Source organism: Misgurnus anguillicaudatus, chromosome 23 (genome assembly GCF_027580225.2).
Source record: "Misgurnus anguillicaudatus chromosome 23, ASM2758022v2, whole genome shotgun sequence".
In the NCBI taxonomy this organism is placed as follows: domain Eukaryota; kingdom Metazoa; phylum Chordata; class Actinopteri; order Cypriniformes; family Cobitidae; genus Misgurnus; species Misgurnus anguillicaudatus.
Genome location: NC_073359.2, coordinates 32,253,895 through 32,270,232, shown reverse-complemented (window position 1 = coordinate 32,270,232; position 16,338 = coordinate 32,253,895). Strand labels below are relative to the sequence as shown.

Below are 16,338 nucleotides of genomic sequence, written 5' to 3'. Positions count from 1 at the left end.
CCTTTGGGGGCCCTAAGCAAAATTTGGTCGGGGGCCCTTTGACCGTTTTAAGTAAGGCCTAAAGAAAAGCAATGACTACCTTATGACTATACTGCACATATTATATCTACTATGTTATTTTTTTTAAATGTGTCTAATAAATTATGTTTTAATTATTCTATGTATACTGTATGTTAATGTTCTTTTTTACATTGCTGGTCCTGAGTACGTATTTCGTTCTTATGTGGCAACATGTAGCCTACAGAATGACAATAAAAGACCTTGGGGTGGTCCCAGACAGGGAATATTTTAAGACAGGACTCTGCCTTAGTGTAATTAGAAAACATAACTAATTTTAACAAAAATGCCTTACTAAAACATTATTTGTGTGGATTTTGAGGCAAAACAAAGGGCACTGGTGTATTTTAAGATATGTCAGTGCAAGCTTTTTTCAGTTTGGACAGCTCTTAGCCTACTTTTATTTTAGTCTAGGACTAGTTTAATTCCTGTCAGGGAAACTGCCCCCTTGAGTTCTTGATTTGAGTTCCATGTTTGATGTCTAACAGAAAAATATGATACCACTGACTGAACTGAATGGCAGTACAGTGCAACAAACACACACTGATGAACTTGCTGAATAAAAAGACTGATAAAGTGACTTTCACTGACCATCAAAGAAACATTTTTAATTGACACCAGAGTTTAAGAGGCACAAACAACAGCCTATATATATATAATTTAAATGAAATAGAGTAAATAGAATAACATTTAAATAAAATATTATATAAAATAATGAATATAACACTTAAATGTTTACATTTTTCAAATAAACAAAATTAACAATAATATCTAAAACACCACAAACAAGGTTAATAGTACCTAACATTCGCTATAACAATATATTATCCCTTACTTAACTAGCATAACAAAAATTAATAGGCTTGTTTGAGATGAGCTAAATCTGACAGAAACATAGGTTTGTGGATAATAATAACTAACTTGCAAATAATATTAATAATTGAAGATTAACAATTAACATTGCATTCATAACATTAATCTAACAAAGCTGGCTACTGTATGTCATATGCATTGCTATAGTTTAAATATTAAACACTGAACAGTGACATTATACACTTTTGCAAAGGCTAGCAGGTGGTTTAACAACGGTGCGCTGTCTGGACATTTACCACGCATATGCCATGCGCATGAGTTTGTTTACTCTTACACATAAAACACTTTAAATTCAGACGTTTACCAACAATATAATTACACTAATGACATAAATATGTAGAAATGACAATAGCATACGTGAAATATAAGCGTAAAAGAAGTAATTAACACTTTAAACCGTTCAAATATTAATTATTAAGCTTAATAAACCAATTCACGTTATGATGGCAAATATAAGAAAGAGAAGTCAAACAGACCACAGTTTGGTCATTACCGAAGTCAAATAAGATCCACTTACTTCGCATTTACGCACAAACACATATAACATTAAAGAAATTGTGCTTAAAGCAACAGCAAAAGTTCGCGTCTGTATCAGAGATCCGGCTCAACTCAACTTTGCGTTCTGTGGGCGGGATTTTCGCCTGCACATAGATCGCGGGCACTGATTGGCTGCTGCGCTGTTTGCTGTGTGTCAATCAATCTCGGCAAGAAAGAGATCTTATTAGCGAACTTTCATAATAACTATAATAACAAGTAACAGCCTTTTTAACATTGCCATAATAATAAATAATGAATATTTATATTTATTTTATGTTACTTTTGATGAATGATTTTTTTTCAACCACTAGCTAAGTGACTTTAGGGGGCCCTCTGCTGGCCACGAGGCCCTTTGCAATTGCAAAGTTCGTTTAGTGGGTGGGCCGGCTCTGCCAAGACACCATCACAGAAATTCTATTGGTTTTATTGGGAATTTTATTGGTTCTAATGGAATATGGCCCAAAACACACTGCAGTGTATTGGTTTTTGTTGGTCTCTAATGGTTTCTATTGGTTCTTTGTATTGGTTCTATGTATTAGCTTTAATTGGATATGGCCCAAAACACACTACAGTGTAGTGGTTTTAATGGTAAAAGCTAACGGTTCCTATTGGTATTTTAATGGAAACCATTAGAATTTTTCTGTAATGGTTTTATTGTTTTTTTCAGCAGGGTGAATATCTGCAATGGACACAAGATGGCGCTCTATATGTTTAAATAAATTCTGTTTTACTTTAGTGTCAAAAAGCGCTAATCTGATCATTTGTTGTGAAGGTTGTTAAATTAAGAAACTAGATACCATTTTATTCGTTTAAGGAGAAGCGAAACAGCTGCAGTGACCACGCATGGGCTGATCAGAGCAATGAAGTCACTTCATCCCCTCAGCCAGAACAACATTATGCTGCATGACTTTTTCAGTCGATGGAATTGAGATAAAACAAACGATTATCTGCTGAAATTAAAATCAACTGTAGTCGACAGTGACCTATTCAGTTTAAAAACCTTGAAAAAAAAACAAATAACAAAATGAGAAAAACTTCTGTGACATTGACTGAATTCAACAAGACGTCAACAAACATCTTTGTCAGGTATGTTAAATTAAAAACATTAACCTGCTTTAAAAATGTCAGAGAAATGCTAATAGTAGTAGTAGTAGTAGTAGTAGTAGTAGTAGTAGTTTTTATTTAAAGTCTCATTGGTTCAGGAAGATTGATTTGCTTGATGATCCAGTCCACAGTCCAGACTTAAATTTTATTTACTAGAACTGTATTCCCTGACTTAAACTATTTGAGGCACACCTTTTATCAACTTGCAATGCAACTATTCACATTTTTACCAAAATAACTGTATTACTGTATGACTTTTAGGAATTAATTTAGAAGTTTTTTTTCTCATGGGTGCCCTGCCCTGTGCCACCGCCTCTTTGCAAAATGCCGCCCTAGACAGCTGCACATGCCTAAATCCGCTACTTCAACATGAAATGATGCATAAATTCAAAATATACAGGTTGCACATGCACAACACAAGTATGCTACTTGTAAAAATGCTTGCGCTGTCTCAAAATCTGGTCACAGTCTGAAGACCTTTGGTGCCCCCCTATGTGCTGGTGCCCCAGGACACTTGCCCAATCTTGTCCATAGATAATCCGGCCCGGGTTGTACAGATTGTTGGATCTGTGATCTCCACTTCACCAGTCTGAACTGTTTTAACAAACATAGACACACAAATAAAACTTAAACTTTTGATGTGATACAGTATATATTTCATTATATTACAGTTATATTAGCAGTAGTTTTCACTTGCCCCGTTGTTCTGTGTTTTTTCGTTTCCTGCAGATGCAGCAGATCAGAACTAAAGCCAAAATCATCAGACATCCAACAGCACAACAGATCAGAATAATGGTGAGCGCTGTGATCAATAATAAGAGTATCTGTCAATATCATAAGTTTAAAGGGGTCATATGATGAAAATGTTAGCATTGCCACTTTGTAGGTGTGAGCAAAAACAGGTAATTGAAATTTGGCTTTCATTATGATGTCATAAGGATATCTTATTAGAATAATACCGCCTCCTTAATCTGAACTCTGAAAGAGAGAGAAAAGAAGGACTTGACAGCACAATTGAGTTTGAATTACAACAAACCACCATCATTGTGATCAGTGTTTGAACTTTATCCGCTCATTTGCATTTTAAAAAACACACCCAAAACGACACATTTTTGGACTTGACAGCACAATAGAGTTTCAATTACAACAAACCACCATCATTGTGATCAGTGTTTGCACTTCATCCGCTTATTTGCATTTTAAAAAACACACCCAAAACGACACATTTTTGCTCAAACCTACAAAGTGGCAATGCTAACATTTTCATCATATGACCCCTTTAAAATGCAAATGAGCGGATGAAGTGCAACCACTGATCACAATGATGGTGGTTTGTTGCAATTGAAACTCAATTGTGCTGTGAAATATTTTATCTCTCTCTTTCTCTCCATACTAAATGGTTGTGCTGTGATTGGATAGTGCAGATAAAGGGGGCGGTATTACCTTATTCTGACATCACAATAAGGGCCAAATTACAATGACCTATTTTTTCACATGCTTGCAGAAAATGGTTTACCAAAACTAAGTTATTGGGTTGATCTTTTTAACATTTTCTAGGTTGATAGAAGCACTGGGGACCCAACTATAGCACTTAAACATGGACAAAGTCAGATTTTCATAATATGTCCCCTTTAAGATAATCCTTGTTCAGGAAACCACACCTTATGATTTATTTCTCAGTAAGAGCTAATGTACATATAAAATAAAATCTAACTGGTTTGTAATTAGTGAAGATGTTAATGCTGTTTGTGGAGTTGTTTGATGATCTTCTTGTGAGATCTTAGAAAATCTGAGTAAGTCTTCAGTCTCATCTAAGGCTCTGTTTACACGTACATGGTTATTTTAAAAAACTGAGAGATTTACCTTCGTTTGTGCCCCTCGTTTACACGCAAACGGAGAACTCGCCTCTGAAACCGATTGTTTCTAAAAACTCCGGCCAGAGTGGAGATCTTGAAAATCTTCGGTTGCACGGTTGCATGTACACTGAGATAAACGGATGTTTAAGCAGGCAACGTCACAGAGTATGCGCCAGAGCTCGCACCTACGTCAAAAGTGCGACCTATGTTTACATGTGTGACTGCTACTCTGAACGCTTCCAAGATCACATTTATGTTCGTGCAAACTCGTTTCGTGTGTTTGTATTTGCAAATTCAGCTGCTCTATTATGTAGAGGAGCAGAGACGAGTGCTCGGAGATCAGCAATTTTACGCGTGTTTGACTTCATGCGGCGCTGCATGAACCGACAGACGGATGATGTCAAAGTACCGCGAGAGCGATTCGAAATTAGACCTCTACGTGTGATTCCTCGCACGTACTCGCTCTCGCGGTACTTTGACGTCATCGATCACCTACTGCAACAACACCTCCCTCCAACATGAAGAACCAGTTGGCGTCACGACCAGCGCTGCCGGTGATTGGCTTACGTGGGCTTGAGCTTCTCTTGACGGCATATATGCACGGGTACGTGTACATAAACACTTTTCTGAAAACTGACATGTGTGCACGATATTATTTTTGAAACCGGAGAGCTTGAAATGTCCGTTTATGAAAATAGCCGCCCACGTGTAAACATAGCCTAAGTCTGTAAATTGAGTTTCTGCTTGTTTTCTCTTTAATTCGGTTCGTGTTCATCTTTCATTCAGTGATTGTGTTTGTTAACAGCAGCTGTTCATCATTAACTCAATCATCACTTCATTATCTCATTAACTTCAACATTGGCTCTGTTTCTTTTACTCTTTGTAGTGTGGACACATTAAAGGCGGAGTCCATGATGTTTGAAAGCCAATGTTGATATTTGATATCACCTAAACAAACACGCCCCTACCCCAATAGAATCTGGACCTTCTGTTGATAGACCCGCCCCACACATACGCAACCCGGCATTTGATTTGATTTGATTGGCTATAAGTGTGTTTTGGTAGTCGGCCCGTCTCCTTTTCCAACGCGTTTTTCAAACATCGTGGACTCCGCCTTTAAGCAGTGTTCTTTTGACACCAAGAATTTTGCAATGGGGTTTAAAGGGTTAAATGTGTAAGATATAAAAACACAGAATGCTAATGGTTTTTAACAGTCCGAAGGAGACCGTAAAAAAACATTATCTTACTGGCAACCAAGCTGCCAGTTGATTACTGTTATTTAACAGAATGTGATGTTAAAAAAACAGAAAACCTAACAGTCAAAAATTTGCATACAGAAATATGGTAATTTCACACAGACATTAGAGAAAAGTCCTTGTATTTTGTTTTTTTAAATCATGTTAACTTAAAAACTGTTCAGGGGATTTACACAAGATGATAATGTGAGAGATCTCTTAGTGTTTAATGTTTTGTTAGGATTTGACTCAGTTTTTGGGTTACCATTGTGCTGAAGAGTAGTGTGGTTGTTTAGGTCAAGGATGGGCAGTAAATCATTGATGTTATGCTGCCTGTTATTTTATTTTAAAGCAGTAACTGTGTAGTTTGTTCGTGATGAACTACATGAGATTTGTGTGAAAGTTTAAATGTTTGGAGTTCAATTTTAGAAGTAATATTTGTTTTCAGTGGACTCAAATGAATTACGTTCACAATACTAACACCACCATATAAATATATATATTTATAAACTTGAATGGATCCTGCAATTGGTTTCCTAAATTAAGTGAGTTGCTTTCAGGGCATTATAACATTAACATACTGTTAAAATAGGGGAGCTGTAAATTAACGGAAGTAGAACTGTATTTTAACAGAGGCAGGACCGTAAATTAACATTATCTGGCAACCAAGCTGGCAGTTGATTACTGTTATTTAACGGCACAATTTTTTACAGTGGAACAGCCGTAATTTAGAATACGGTAATTAAACCGTAAAATTACGGTTCACTGCTGGAACCCCAGCTGCCAGTACTTTACCGTAAAATTACGGCAAAATTTTTTACAGTGCATCTATCGCTGTCCCAACTAGAAATAAAAAGTTCTAAGAACGTTCCCTGAAAGTTCCCGAATGTTCCTAAAAACATTCTGCCAACGTTAAAAGCGGCCAGTTTTTTTTTAAGTTCTGGGAACGTTTCTGTTGTCTGAGCGTTGGAGTGGTGTTGCATTTTGCCATTTTTGGACGTTGTGACAATGTCATGTTTTGATGTTCACACAATGTTTAAAACAACAACTGTTTATTATATTGACTTGTTTAATTGTTATGTAAATGATAGAGAAACATTGCATTTTATTATTTTATAAAACATTATTTCTGTATGCAGTAAATATATTGCTGTAGAAAACTTAAAGGGGACATATTATGAAAATCTGACTTTTTCCATGTTTAAGTGCTATAATTGTGTCCCCAGTCCTTCTATCAACCTAGAAAATGTTAAAAAGATCAACCCAATAACTTAGTTTTGGTAAACCATTTTCTGCAAGCATGTGAAAAAATAGGTCATTGTAATTTGGCCCTTATTGTGATGTCAGAATAAGGTAATACCGCCCCCTTTATCTGCACTATCCAACCACAGCACAACCATTTAGTATGGAGAGAAAGAGAGAGATAAAATATTTCACAGCACAATTGAGTTTCAATTGCAACAAACCACCATCATTGTGATCAGTGGTTGCACTTCATCCGCTCATTTGCATTTTAAATGACACACCCAAAACGGCACACTTTTGCTCAGACCTATTTTAGACTTAGTTTACATCTTAAAAAAAATCTCATAATATGTCCCCTTTAATTCACTTATTATGTTTAGATGTTGATGTTTGTTTCATTTTAAGTCACCCTTATTGTGATTAGTGTTTGTTTTAGTTGGTCTCTTGACACTTGACTTTTTGTTTCTAGTTCTTTCCTGGTTGTGTTAACTTTGTGTTAAAGCACCACATTTGTTATGAACATGCCAAGTTGATTTTCTGTCAAAAATGTAAATGAGATCCAGCACTTTCCCAGCAGTTTGTCATTAAGGAGTTTTAGAAACTTTGGACAAAAAATATCTGCTGTATAATTGGGATGCACAAACATCAAGAATCAGACTATGAATCTCAATCATGATGACAATTAAATGAAAAACTTCATGCTGCAATGCATGCTGGTATTAACAAATTACAAATCTCATTCAGGACTCCCAGCATGCACTGCAGCATGGATACATTTTAATTGTTGACCATGGTTGAGATTCATAGTCTGATTCTTGATGTTTGTGCATCCCAATTATACAGCAGATATTTTTTGTCCAAAGTTTCTTAAACTCCTTAATGACAAACTGCTGTGAAAGAGTTGGATCTAATATACATTATTGGCAGAAAATAAACTTTTGATTAGTAAATTAATTAGGTGATGATCTTTACCATTATGTACCAACAACCACAGAAATACACTATTAACTTTTCATAATAAATGTGGTGCATTAACACAAAGTTAACACAACCAGGAAAAAACTACCAGGCAAAAAGTAAAGTGTCAAGAGACCAACTAAAACAAACACGAATCACAATAAGGGTGACTTAAAATGAAACAAAACATCAACATCTAAACCTAGGAAGTGAATTGAGTTTTCTACAGCAATATATTTACTGAACATTCAGAAATAATGTTTTATAAAATAATAAAATGCAATGTTTCTCTATCATTTACAGAACAATTAAACAAGTCAATATAATAAACAGCTGTTGTTTTAAACATTGTGTGAACATTAAAACATGACATTGTCATAACGTTTAAAAATGGTAAAAATGTAACATTACTCTAACGTTCAGACAACAGAAACGTTCCTAGAACTTAAAAAAAAACTGGCCGCTTTTAACGTTGGCAGAATGTTTTTGGGAACATTGGGAACTTTCAGGGAACGTTCTTAGAACTTTTTATTTCTAGCTGGGGTATGTTTGTTTAACATTTAAGCTAAACAATAGCGCTGAAGGTTTGCGACATTTCACCTATAAAACAGAAACTTGCTGATTTGTACTAGATAAAACCAACACAACAGTACATATGTGTAACACTTTACACAACCTCTGGAATAATAAATTTAGAAATATCTCTGATGCCCGAGAATTAACACAAATATGTATAAGGTAAGTAAATGATGATGATAATAATAACCAAAAATGTATAATTATATCAGGTAAGTATAACTCTATTTACACGGCATCAATTATAACTCCTTTGAACTCTACAGGCCAATTGCACCTCAGAAAACTATAGGAACGGCTCTCTGGAGGTGGAGAATCACTGAAAACGCTGTCACAGGAATATAGTAAGAAAACACTTTTAATAAGACTTCCCCAGTTTAAGAAAAAGGCCTTGGATAAAACAAGAAAGCAAAATACTAAATAACCCAATAAAATAAATCAATGAATAAAATAAAATGAATAAAAGATCTCTTTAGAGTACTCAATCCTCACTGGTATACACAATCACAGTGAATTATAACCCTTATGCACTGACTCAAATTCAAAGTACAAATTGAACAATGACACTCAAACGTTCACATTAGGATATGAATCACAGTTCAGGAATCATAACTCAGGAATCAATGTTCAGTTCAAATCAGTTCAGTTCTGATATCAGATATTCGTTACTTATCTCAAGTCCAACGATGCAAATGAGCTGTTAGCCACAGTCCGTACAGAAATCCTCTTCTATATTTTAGAAAAAGGCAAAGTCTCAATCTATATGAATCCTTGCATTAACTGTTGTCCTCTTCTCCTTTACAGAATTCACCTGGGTAGCTCGCCATCAAAGGAACATCCAATGGAATCCACAAAATAAACCTGACCTATTTAAATTAAGCCAGAGATTCAATACAAAGTTTGTTTTAACTATGTCCATCTCAACATTAACAAACCCATATCAATATTAACAAAACTTCTGGATAAGTATTGTTTTTTTCATCACAATAACCTTATTGTAACCAAAATGTAACATCATTATCATCCTTTAACTGCTAAATTTCTGTTCATTACAGGCTCACGTGCATTACACGTGTACAAGACCATATGGCCACGTGAGTCACAGGCTCACGTGCATTAAATCGCGTCATCAAATAACACACATGGTACAAAATACATGACAAATATAACATACATACAACAATTTAAATAAACATTTGACATTTAAACAATTGTTTTGTGATTATTTTTCAATAAACAGCAATTTTAAAGTATTTACTCACCACATCCAATGCTTCAACACGGTAAAAAACGAAAATAAAATCCACTCCAACAAAAATATACACGGATGTGTTCAAATTAGGTCTCCCCTCATAGATTACAAAAGGATTTCAATCGTATTTAACATTTTAAGTCTTATCTTCTAAAGTTATAAACAGACACACTCAAGTTCAGCGCTCTTCTCTCCGTATGACCCGGTGTTGTGTCGAACTGAGTTCCCCCTATGTTTCCCTTTAGTGTAGTGCTTTTATAACGTTTTCATCACGTTACATTTAGAAAGATTAAAGATTTGAATTGGTTATACTAAAAAGGCATAATATCATGTATTTTATAATACAAAACTATTAAATATTTCATACATTTGACAGTTTTCTATTAGGGTATTTCTTTTAGAATATAGCCTGTCTTTTTCTTTTTTTCCATTTACTGGTTGTTTTAAAAATGTAATGTTTGCATACATAATTAAATAAATATTATACATATAATATGATTCATACTGTAAAAAATAATTAACTTACCATTAAGAACAATACAGATACATTACAGAAATGCACACATATACATCTCAGTAGCCATTAAAACTTTAAATATATGAATAATAAAACCTATAACGTGATAAAAACGCCATAAAAACACTACACTGAAGGGAAAAATAGGGGGAACATAGGGGGAACAGACTTCGACACAACACCTGATTCTACTGACTCACGCGACACAGAGCGTCTGAACTCATCTGATTGGTCAATTCTCAGCTACGTCATATTAAACATTTTTTCTTTTTATACAATTTTTCCCACTTTACAAATTTATTTACAACTTATTAAATGCAACGAACATTTATAAAACATGAACATATAAATATAACAACCATATGAAAAATAATTATTTAACTTGAGCTAAATTAGGTCAGGGTTACACCCAGTGGTGTAGTCTAGATTTTTGTAGTGAGTATACTGTGATTTTTCCTCTGATGATCACTCGTCCCAGAGTGACACCCCATAAGCACCACCACACTTACAGATGCATACAGTATGGATCTTCATGTAATCGAGAGCATTCTGAAAGTGTACTCATAAACACATAAACTGAATGTGTTATCAACATGTCAGTTTATTATAAGAAAAAAAGACTTTAACAGTCAATGGGTTTACAGCTGGGGAAACTGGATGGATTTTTAGACTGGTTTAGTGTTAATCAACATCTAACTCAGGGCCAAAAGTTACTCAACTGTTAATTAAAATTAAATAAACTGTTTACAAAAAAAATCCACTCTTTCAATAGCTATTATCTGACAACTATTGATAACATTACCATGTGTAATTTAATGGTGTAAATGTTTTTAATTAATACACATTTAAGATGACCATGAATTAACTCTAATTTGCATAGTCATTGAAATAAAAGCTTATTTTATGCTTATAATACAAGCAGTGTCTAAAAATGAAAATAGGCTTTTACTTAATTATTATTACAAGACCATCATGTAGCCTAATATTAGACACCCAAACCAAAGTGAAGAAAATTATCTTTAATTTGCAAGTCTGAACTGAACATCAACGCAGACATGATTTTCCTCACAAAAGTTTAAGATCATATACATCTTGAACGTGGATATATAATTAACACAGAGAAGGAAAGTTTAACACTAAGCACAAGCAAACATGCTGAAAGCTAACCCTGCAAGTAAGCCTACGATGGCCCTTTATGGGCCCACTTAGGGCTAGTCTAAGGGCCCCGCGCAGGTTTGCTCATTGGCAAAACGTTGGCCCTTTAGCGCTGGCCCTGCGCAGGCAGCCCTCACTTAGCCCCCAGGAAGTCCTCATACAGAAAAATCCCCAGAGTTAAATGAACACTGCTGGATGTATATATTGTCCCATCTTACAGAGTGTTAAAAAGTAACAATGAAGCAGAATTAAAAGCTCTGTTGTCCTCTTTCTCAACATCTCTGTCTGAAATATAAAATTGCATTTTACATCTTACTTGTAGAGTCATTTTCTTAACTTATGTTTAGATGTTGGCCGTTTCATTTAAAGTCACCATCACTGTGATCCGTGGTTGCTTCAATCGGACTTTGCCTCCTGACCGTTGGCCTGCTAGTGTTTTCTAACTGCTATATCTAAGTGTGTTTAAAACACATGTTATAGCAAAGAAAAGGCAATTGTAGTTGAATATTGATGGTTGATACATAAACATTGTCAAACATAATCATTTAATGAACAGATTTGTTAATATAGTTTTCCCCCCTCATCAGAAGCATAATTTTCTGTTAATAATGAAATACTTCAGTGTCCAGCACTCTCATAGCAGTTTATCATTCTGAAGGATTTTGATAGTGTGCACATAAACTTTAACCACTGCATAATGTAGATGCACAGACATAAAGAATCAGAGTATGAATCTCAACAATGGTGACAAAGAAAATGGTAAAAAAAGGTCATTATTTATTCATGCCCCAGTGCATTCTGGGAGTTCTGGATGAGATTTGTAATTTGTTGATACCCAGCATGCATTGCAGCATGAAGCTTTTCATTTTATTGTCACCATCATTGTGATTCATACTCTGATTCTTGATATTTGTGTGTCTACATTGTAGAGCAGTTAATTTTAAGTGTCAGTGTTTCAAAATTCTTCAGAAAGACAAACTGCTAAGAGAGAGCTGGATCTCATACTATAGTATCACATTGTCAGAGAAAGATCCTTCTGATAAGTGTGCAAACAAAAAATGAATACCTAAGTTTTTATATGAGGATGTTTAGACTTTATTTACTGAACTGACCACCACCAAAGGATCGCATGCTGCCATAACAAACATGTCTTAAACACACAAAGTTATAGCAATCAAAAGACTGAACAAGGCAAGAGTCAAGAGTCAAGTTTAACTAAATCAAACACTGATCACAATAGTGGTGACTTTAAATGAAACAAAATCTCAACCTAAAGTAAGAAAATGACTCTACAAGTAAGATGTAAAATGCAATTTTAGATTTCAGACAGAGATGGTGAGAGAGAGGATAACAGCGGTTTTAATTCTGCTTCATTGTTACTTTTTAACACTCTGTAAGATTGGGACAATATATACATCCAGCAGTGTTCATTTAACTCTGGGGATTTCTCTATGTGAGGGCTTCCTGGGGGCTAAGTGAGGGCTGCCCATGCAGGGCCAGCGCTAAGGGGCCAACGTTTCGCCAGTGAGCAAACCTGTGCAGGGCCCTTAGACTATGCCCATACAGGCCCATCGTAAGCTTACTTGCAGGGAAAACCATCAGGATATAATTACGGGCTTATTTTATTGCATTTGGATTCTTACCTCCAGATAAACTAATAAACTGGACTGATGTTTTAAATGTTGTTTACTCACATGTGCGTTGTTAACTCTCCGGATTTTATATTGCAGCAGCTCGTTCACTTCACATGGATTGTTTGTTTACAGTGTCGCGTGAGCAGCTACACTGCAGGTTTGACTTCATTTGGCGCTAAGCAGACCCTTTGGTGATGTCAAAGTACCGCGAGAGCGATTCAAAGCAGATTTCTCCATGTGATAAATGCAATCGCTCTCGCGGTACTTTGCTGTCACTCGCATGTGGGTTCTTCTGGTGCCACACCAGTCTGCTCCCCAGTCACTTTCGCGCCGCTATGGTAATTTGATTTCATACGCGAATCGGATCGCACAGTTCGGCAGGAATTCAAACACACCAAATATATAGCCTAATATATATGCAGTTCAACCCGCTAAAATAGCAAGTGTAGCATGCTACTGCTTTACATCTGAATTATGACTAAAAGTTTGAAATGTCAGAAAACCATGCTGTTACGCATCCTCAAGCTATTTTTAGTGGGTATACGGAAATCCTTGACAATTTCTAGTGGGTATACGGCGTATACCTGCGTATCACGTAGACTACACCACTGCACCTGCATAGATTATTTTACCTGATATGAAGTGTGCACTGCACTGCAAACACGACCATTATTTATGATCGTCTCCGTCTAGTTTGTACGCCGTATTGCATTCAACCACAATTGTCTTCTTGATTTCTGTGAAGAAATGTCTGCTGGGATCCGGTAAAACTTTATTTTTGAACCAAAAGTGCTGTTCCTTCTAATCTGGCAGCCAAAAACACAACAAGATGACATTTTAAAGTCAAAAACTCAAACTTTGAACCTGTTCAGAGACATTCTATGACGTTGCGCCGGTTGTGCGTATTTAAAGTGCACCTATAAACAATGGTATTTTGTGTATTTGGTATAATACAATGTGTTCGCGTGGTTTATGGTTAAAAAACAATATTTTTTAAATACTGTACATTTTTGTAGCTCCAGATTTCCCTGTCTTCCTGAGAACCTGATTGGCCAGCTAATCTGTCTTTCTATTGAGATCTTATTTGCAATACTGCTAAGAAACTTTAAACACATCACACATCTTTATATGTGTGATTTCCTAATGCTTTTATCTGTCACCCATACAGGGTAAGACTGACATCTTACACTATTATTCATTTAATAAAATAACTCCAGGACAGAAATAAAGAAGTTCTTGAAAGCCACAGACTTCAATGCAAACTGTCTGTAATGTTCAATATATCATCTTATCCTGAAGTTTAAGAAACTATTGCTCATCTTTAATATACTGAACATAAACATGATAAAGATGATCAGTACTTGTATTACACCATAAATATAGACCCAGATGTTTAGATAGTATTTTTATTATAGATTTTCTATTTCACAAAGCAAAATTATTACAGAATATAAAAAGCATGGTTAGTTTAAAGTATACATGTAAGTACATACAGTCTTTATTCTGCATTTGTGATCTGTTAGAAGCTGAATATTTTGTTATTCAGCCACTAGAGAGAAATATCATCAACACAACAAACACAACTGACCGGTCAATAATGATGAATGACAGATGATTAAATTATGTGTTTGAAGATGTTAAAGTCCTCTAAACACACAAACAATGAAGAAAAATAAATGAGTGGTGACAATAAAGTCATTTAGGCTATAAAAGATGTTTAAGTTGTATTGTAAAATGTTTTAGCCTCAGAAAGACATCTAGACACATATAATAAACAAAATTGCTGAATCTCTTCCAAATGCACCAAACAAAAGCACAGACCTGAATCCCATTATAATAATACAAATACTTGAATTGAAGAAATAAAAACACATTTATAACTCACCAATCAGACGCCATATGAATGAACAGAACAGAAATCTGTGAAACATTTGCTCCAGTGGTGTGGAAAAATAGACAAGTATAACAAATTGTATATGTAGAAAAGCATAATGATGTTGCAGGATTATGGACAAAGCTTTTAAAACCTTCCTCCCCTGATCACCTCTCACCCACAAAATAAAGGAAAAAAAACACAACAGTCAGGAACCCAAAGTTGTAAGCTGTGAATCTATACATATAGATGAAGTTTGTGTTTGCTGATGTCTATGATCTTCTCTCCTATTCAGCTCTTCTGGATCTGATGTCATAAATCAGAAGAGCTACAGTAGCCACACCCACCAGAGCAGAGATGGCCAATCGAATCACAACTTCAGTAGTATCACAACAGCTGACACAATCTGAAGAAAGAAAAACAAAATGAAACAGAGATGAAGTGAATGAATAAACACAAACATCACCTGTGACTCACCTGAACACGTCTGACAGAGATTCTTGATGTTGAGATGTTGAGTTTGTTTTGTGATGGTATTGTTGAGTACACATCTGTATGTGTTGTTATCCTGATATTCAACCTCCAGAGGTAGAGAGAGTCTGATGTTGAGATCAGACACACTGATGCTGGACAATAAACTGTTTCCTTTATACCAGGACAGACTCACATCTCTCACATTCAACACTGAACACAATAATGAACAATTTGAACATTGTAAAAAGTTTCTGGAGATGACAGGAACAGGAAGACGAGCTGGAAAAAAAACAAGAAGCTTCTCAGTGTACAACCCCAAAACAGAAAAAGTTGGGACACAGTAGAAATTGTGAGTAAAAAAGGAATGGAATAATTTACAAATCTCATAAACTTATATTTTATTCACAGTAGAATATAGATAACATATCAAATGTTGAAAGTAAGATATTTTGAAATGTCATGCCAAATATTGGCTCATTTTGGATTTCATGAGAGCTACACATTCCAAAAAAAGTTGGGACAGGTAGCAATAAGAGGCCAGAAAAGTTAAATGTGCATATAAGGAACAGATGGAAGAGGGCCAATGTTTAGGAATAGGAATGTTGTCCTATTCTTGTCTAATACAGACTTCTAGTTGCTCAACTGTCTTAGGTCTTCTTTGTCGCATCTTCCTCTTTATGATGCACCAAATCTTTTCTATGGGTGAAAGATCTGGACTGCAGGCTGGCCATTTCAGTACTCAGATCCTTCTTCTATTCAGTCTTGATGTTGTAATTGATGCAGTATGTGGTCTGACATTGTCATGTTGGAAAATGCAAGGTCTTGCCTGAAAGAGACGACATCTGAATGGGATCATATGTATCTAGAACTTGGATAAACCTTTCAGTATTGATGGTGCCTTTCCAGATGTGTAAGCTGCCCATGACACACGCATTCATACAGGCCCAAACCATCAGAGATGCACGTTCTGAAAAGAGCGCTAATAACAACCTG

General features: G+C 35.4%; 1 long non-coding RNA gene across 1 annotated transcript; it reads left to right on the top strand.

Moving 5' to 3' along the window:
* Positions 1-2,338: 2,338 nt before the first annotated feature.
* Positions 2,339-15,660, top strand: LOC141359560 (uncharacterized). Its single transcript, XR_012366052.1, has 3 exons — positions 2,339-2,553; positions 3,301-3,366; positions 15,528-15,660. It is a non-coding gene; the product is annotated as an uncharacterized lncRNA (long non-coding RNA).
* The last annotated feature ends 678 nt before the right edge of the window (positions 15,661-16,338 follow it).